The sequence below is a fragment of the Phaenicophaeus curvirostris genome, chromosome 19 (assembly GCF_032191515.1).
Source record: "Phaenicophaeus curvirostris isolate KB17595 chromosome 19, BPBGC_Pcur_1.0, whole genome shotgun sequence".
In the NCBI taxonomy this organism is placed as follows: domain Eukaryota; kingdom Metazoa; phylum Chordata; class Aves; order Cuculiformes; family Cuculidae; genus Phaenicophaeus; species Phaenicophaeus curvirostris.
Window position 1 is genome coordinate 10,804,993 of NC_091410.1, and position 6,000 is coordinate 10,810,992.

A 6,000-nucleotide genomic window follows, 5' to 3' on the forward strand; every position below is an offset into this window, starting at 1 on the left:
TGTTTCCTTCTGGTTTTTGCTAGACTGGCAAGTACCTTTTCGTGTGTAACTGTAGGTACCTCCCTAGCCCCCCGGGATGCAATTCAGATGTGCAAATTCTGTCTGGAGCAGAAGTAGGGGATTAGGATCAAGTTACTGGGAAAAGCGCATGAACAGAGCAAAATCCCAATCTCCTGCCATGCAGAAAATAGGGTGGGGTAAACTCCATCCCATCTCTGTGCGTGCAGTCGCTCTGTGATGGTGGTGGTGGAGCAGCCACCTACCCTGGCAAAGGTTTTGTGCAGATGGAGGCTGTGTTCAAGCAGCCTGGCACCTGGCTGTCCCTTATGCCAGGGGAGCTGGTACCTGCAAATCTTTTGATGGGTTTGCTGGAGGACTCTGAGGAACTAAGCGCTTTGAACCAAAGCTTTTCTCTTGATGCAAATTCCAGGTGTGAGTTGGAGCAGTTTTGCTGTAGCTGGTTGGAAAACATGTGGTAATTCACATAACGGGTCAAAAGAAATTACGTTTTATCTTTCTTTTTAAAAAAGACAGTTATAGTTAACTTTCTCCTTATGTGTCAAAGGAAGATTGGAGTCCATACTGCGTGATGAAATGCTTTAGCCCCTTCCCTTTCTGATACTTCCTTTTGTCTTTAGTGAGAAACAAAAGGCAAACCAGCGTTTGCCCCTGCCACAAGCTGGAGAAAGATGGTGTAAAGAAAGTGCTCTGTGTGCAAACCCACGTTACAAAGGGAATCATAGGGGATTTGTATTTAAATCCAAAAGGTGTTTTCTGTTGAGAGGGGGTCGGTCTGTAGAACCATTGCTCAGCTTCACTTTATTTGTTCCTGCCTGCTGGAGTGCAACTGATGTGTTTGGGAGCTGGTTGAGGTTCAAGGTTGGAACACTGCGTCTTCAATCGCTGCTGTTGCTGCTAAGAGCGTAAAGCACTCTAAAATGTGGTGAGCAAAAACCAAGCCAGAGCCAAGTGATGATTACAGCCTGCATCCTCAGTTTAGAGAGATCTGTGTCCTCAAAATTGCAATATGGTGTCTGCTTTGGAAAATTGTTGCTTGGTTTTTTGTCCCCTGGGAACTGAAGGGTCTTCCTCCAATGTTTTGAGAAGTAGTGCGTGGGGCAGAGACCATGGGGCTGTCAGAAGCAGATCCTGCTTGGTGTAGAAATGTTGTGGTTATATGGCCAGTTGCTACCATATCAGTATTTAACCTTCTAAAATGAGGAGAAATACTTCAGACCTCCAAAAGCAACAGTAAAAACCTAGCGTTGGTTCCAAAATGTTACAGAAATTGCAAGGACTTTGATTCCCCATCACCCCACCCCCTTCTGTTTTCTGTTGTTTAAGATTTACCAAACATAAAAATTCACCTTTGTCTTGCTGCAGATAATCATTGAATAGTGATAATAACAATAAAACTCCTAGGAAATCTCCCTGTGGCAACAAGTAATTGACCCAAGAATTTTCACTACAAGGAATTTTTTTAATAACCACACAGCACTAGAGATGCTTGTTCATCAGGGGATACACCGCTATTGTTCTCATCAGTCCTGATGCTTTGCCTTCACCCTTTGAGTTTTCTCAAAGGATTGAGATTATTTGGTTTCTTTGAAGAACAAAGGATAAAGAATTTTTTTTAGATGACTGGCTATTTTGATCTGCAAGGTCTGTGCGCAGTGTGAGGGAACAAACATCACTAAATCATTAAGGGAAAAGGGAAGGGTATGCATAATGGAAAGGAGAAACACAAAAGCCACCGAGTCCAGTGGTTAGAGGAAGGTGCTGGCAGCCAGTGCCTGGGTGTTGTTTTCAGCCCTGTCGCTGATCCAACGTGAGGTTCCCTACCTTGCTTTTCCGGACCTCAGATTCTCTTATCTATAATTTTGCAGGATAAATCTTACAGTCACAAGAATTTCAGGTTAATTTAGCTATAGTTTTTGATTCCTTGAGGCTTTAGAGAAGCAGACATTGTATAGGATGACCTATTTAACCAGTCCTAATGCCTTCAAATGCAGCTAATGCAAGGTCTAAGATGTCATGAATGTATCTATGAAAATCCTACCAGGCTGCTTGACCTCCCCATCCACAGATGGACACAGGGCCGAGGGCACCAACCCTGGGTACCCAACATGAGGCCCTGAGCACCAGGATGAAGGATGTTCATCTGGTCTGTAATGCTGTAGTAATGCACGGTCCTCGGTGTGATTCTTCCCCTGAAAGTGTTTGTCCCCTTCTTGGCAGTAGGGGCAGGTTTTACAACATGAGGGTCTACGTGTCAACTGTTCATATTTAAAAAAGCATCTGATTTAGGAGCTGTCAGCCCCTGGCTTGCTGATAGTTTGGTGTCATGTGGGAATCCTTGAGGGAGGTGTAAGTCAGACTGGTGAGACTCAAGCAAGGACTGGCCAAACCAAAATGCCTCCTGTTCCCCTGGGCTGTAAAGCTTTAGAGCTTGCCTTGCTCTTTGCCAGTGAACAGCTCTACAGAAAACTGAGATCCTTCTGTGGGCCTGTACATCATAGGATAACACACAAATGTACTTCCCATTTAGATGTGCCTTTTCCATTTTGGTAGATAAGAAAGTATCATATTCTGAGGAAATAAGGTTACCCTGTAATTAAGTAAAAATCCTTCTATTTAACATTTTTTCTTAAAGTGTGGGTGTTACCTGCTAATTATGGGGTGCACAATATACCTAGTGATGTCTAGTTTGTATATGAGTGTCTATTCTTTTTCTATTTGAAAATAATTAAACGCTAATACAGTCATTCATCCAGATGCACAGTTAAAAAAACATCTAGACTTCCAGGTAAGCAAACAACATCCTCTAAGCTGATAGTCCATCACTGCTTCTGCTAGGTGGTGATACAGCAGATGATGCCGTAGCTGACTTAAAAATAGTGTCTGTGCCCAGTTCTTGGTGGTCACCTACAGGGGAGCACATGCTGTTGTGGACCATCCTTGGATTGAGCGGGCTCTGTGAGACTGTTGTGGAGCTGGAGGCTGTGACGCATAGAGAACAAGAGCCCTGACACTCAGGGAAGTTTTTGTCTGAATCCAAGCTCTGCAGTGTGATCCTTGGCCAGGACCTGAAGCCACAATGGGCTTGTCCTGGGTTTGTGGAAAAACTAAAAACCTCGTGTGGTCTTGACAAAGTTTGGACTTGTACAAGTGAGCTTGTTGTGGTTAAACTTTTCCTTTTCTCAGTGGGTCTTGGGAAAGGGTTTGTTTGACACTCTGGAGGGCAAGTGAACTTACTCTCCTCAAACTTTGATTCCCCCATTTCCCATCAGTTTTAGATTTAGTCATGAATGCTGCAAGCACTTAAGCACATGTTTTGCTTCACACACTTGAAGGGAGTACTTGGTTATATACAATTAAACATATGCACTGGTTTTCATGGGATCCAAGAACTTGCCACAAGTATTTCAGGTTCAACTTCCATTTCACATCCCTTGAACTGGAGCTGGTCTTGTTCCAGAAACAGTCTGCTACCCTAATTACTCACTTTGATGTGCTGATCTGCTACCTGCCCTTTGGACATATCAGCATAAGCACATCCCTAATCTTCACCAGGGTCTTTCTGGTGACTTCAGGTTCCATACGTCTACTTGAGATGAGAGAGTGCTCCTGACAAACACATTGGTAGTACTGTGGTGGTCATGGGGTTAACCAGAACAACTTCCACAAACAGGTGAAGGGGGGAAGCATCATGATTGCTGTAGTGCCGCTGCCATGTGTGAGAAGTTTCCCAGCTTCAGCTGTCTGCCCTTGAAAAATGAGCAGTGCCAATGTGCTGCTCCTCAATACATTGACTGCTAACCTTGCACAGCATGGCAACAGGACAAAGGGGGTAGTAGCTGAAGGAAGACCATGCTGGATGGCACCTGTTTTTTCAGGAATACAGAGTATTTCCCAAATCCAGCAGCGCTGTTTAGCTTGCACCAAGCCTGGTATCTGAGCAGGTTGGCTTCAAGTCCGCTCTTGCGCGTGAGCTTTAGGTGCAGAATGTAGGGTATTGCCCCATATTTTGGGGGAGCAGGGTAGTTACCCTACTCCCCATTGCAGGAGGACGATGCAGTGTTGATACTCCTGAACTCTTGCTTGATGAGCAGCACAGTCCTTGTGCCTTGGCTTCCTGGTTGTAGAAAGGAAATACTAGACCCTACCTTGTAGAAAATTGAGGCTTCCTCAATTAATAAACGTGCTCACAGGCTTGCCAGATGAAAGAAATGCAAAATACCTTGATAGCTTCTTTTATGATCATTAGTAATAGTATAACCTACCTGAAAGGCACAGTGCATGTCCCCAGTGGGTTTTGATCTCTTGTCAGGCCTGGGTATGTGGGCTTGGGGAAGGTTCTGTCTCTTTGGGGAATTGTTAGATGAGAAAACAGGCGGCAGATATTTCTCCACCCCCTGCTTCGATCTATTCCCAAAACTGCTTCACTCTCAAGGATCAATATCTGAACTGAGAAGTTATATTATTAAGCTGCATATTGTAATCGCACATCAAGTAGAGTCCACTTCCCCCTCCTTGGCACGCATTGACATGCCCTGGTGGAGTGGGGTTTCTTTTGAAAAGACTAGGAGCATCAGCTGTGCAAAATGTGGGGTGTAGGAGTGGGGCAGTCCTTCTACAGAGCATGTCTGACTACTTTGTGTGGATTGCTCCTTCTCAATTTGCATTACAGAAAAACAATCTTTTATTTATTTAAGTTGGAAATCCCTTTGCATCTGAACTTCAAGTGTGCAGCAAACACACTTTGATCATTTAATGCAGAAGTCACTGGTTTACAATAAATATTGTGTTTTCTTTTCATATTTCTTTTTGTTCTTTGAGCAGATTAGAGCAAAGGAAGGAAAATAGTTTTGACCTGATTAGAATCGCCAAAAGAAATGTGCAGAATGAGGAAGATGCTGGGCTCCAAATTGTCCCAAACTAAGGACAAATTACAGCATTGATCATGATTCCTGTTGTGGTTTATTAGGACTGGGAGGAGTGTTGTGGTAGGTTGTGCTCTGCTGGCAACACAGCCTCCTTGCTGCTGCCCAAGGAAGTTTTAGTTGGGATTTGCAGAACTTCTCTCCCATTTGGGGAGAGGAATAGATATAAAGCGGATACTTAACCCCAAAACAACATCCCACCAAATAAAACCAAAACACAGAAACCCAAAACTCAAACAAAAAACTACTCCCACCCCCAAAAACCCAAAGCTAGGGATAGAAATCCCAGCATCCTGGGGGAAGCCCACCTATGTTAGTACCAAACAGGGGGGGTTCCAAAGCTCAGGTGAAGACTGACACAGGGATGCATGAGCCAGGTGATTGCAGTGTGAGAACCAGAGGGCTCATGGAGAGCAGGGCTCCATCACTTGCTCTGCATGGGAAACAAAGCCCTGGGTCCCCTCCTTTCTCCCCAGCACCAGCTGACATGTTTAAAAACAAACACTAGTTTTCACTTAAGCATCATTTCCTGTCAATTTAATGGGATTTGATCATGCAATTCCCTTCATGTGTAATTTGCAGTGAGCAAGTTTTGCTGGGAAAACACTGGATCTTGGTATTAGAGTAGGTCTGAATTCCTTCCTCCTTTCCTGTAAGTGGATTTAGCAAGGCTGTTTCCATGGACAGCACCAACATGCCCTGAGAAAACTCCATCAAAGTCCAGACAATGTTTTCCAGTTATTCTCCAGTGGCTGAGTTTAAGTTTCCCATTGATAATAAAGCAGTGGGTAAAAGGAAGTGATTATCAGTCTATAACTATAACTTGCTTCCTTCTGAGCGAAGCGCTCTGCTTTATTTAGGGGCTTGGAAGTTGAACTGTACAGTGTATTATTTGATCGTGCATCCTCTGTTTTGGAAAAAATCTCCATACGTTTTGTTTCCATGTTATCTGCATGGTTATAATTAGAAAATGATGTGCCTGCTACATGACCTCCTCATAAAGAACATACTTAAAGTGAGACAATAATATTCAATTCCCTTTCCAAACCATCAAAAA